The sequence below is a fragment of the Penaeus monodon genome, chromosome 28 (genome assembly GCF_015228065.2).
Source record: "Penaeus monodon isolate SGIC_2016 chromosome 28, NSTDA_Pmon_1, whole genome shotgun sequence".
Taxonomy (NCBI): domain Eukaryota; kingdom Metazoa; phylum Arthropoda; class Malacostraca; order Decapoda; family Penaeidae; genus Penaeus; species Penaeus monodon.
The window spans coordinates 24,278,208-24,278,455 of NC_051413.1; the positions used below are offsets into that span (position 1 = coordinate 24,278,208).

Below are 248 nucleotides of genomic sequence, written 5' to 3' on the forward strand. Positions count from 1 at the left end.
AAAAAAGAAAAAACCCTCCAAACATCAATCATATCATCATTTCGGACACAGCTCTCGAACACCACGACCCACAATAAATGGATTAGTAAGAACGACTCACAGTTACGTGCTGTAGTTAGGGTGGATGACAATGTTCCTGAACAGACCTCCTGACGATGTTAGTTGGGCCGTCGTTCCATTTCCCACATGTTGAGCAGCACCTCGTATCGGTTGCATCCCCTGTGGGAGGGGAGGTTAATCTTGGATAC

The 248-nt window shown here is 46.4% G+C and overlaps 1 protein-coding gene across 2 annotated transcripts in view; it reads right to left on the minus strand.

Moving 5' to 3' along the window:
* The window catches only part of LOC119591425, an 83,783-nt gene that overhangs the window by 44,761 nt on the left and 38,774 nt on the right, over window positions 1-248 (minus strand). The window lies entirely within an intron of this gene.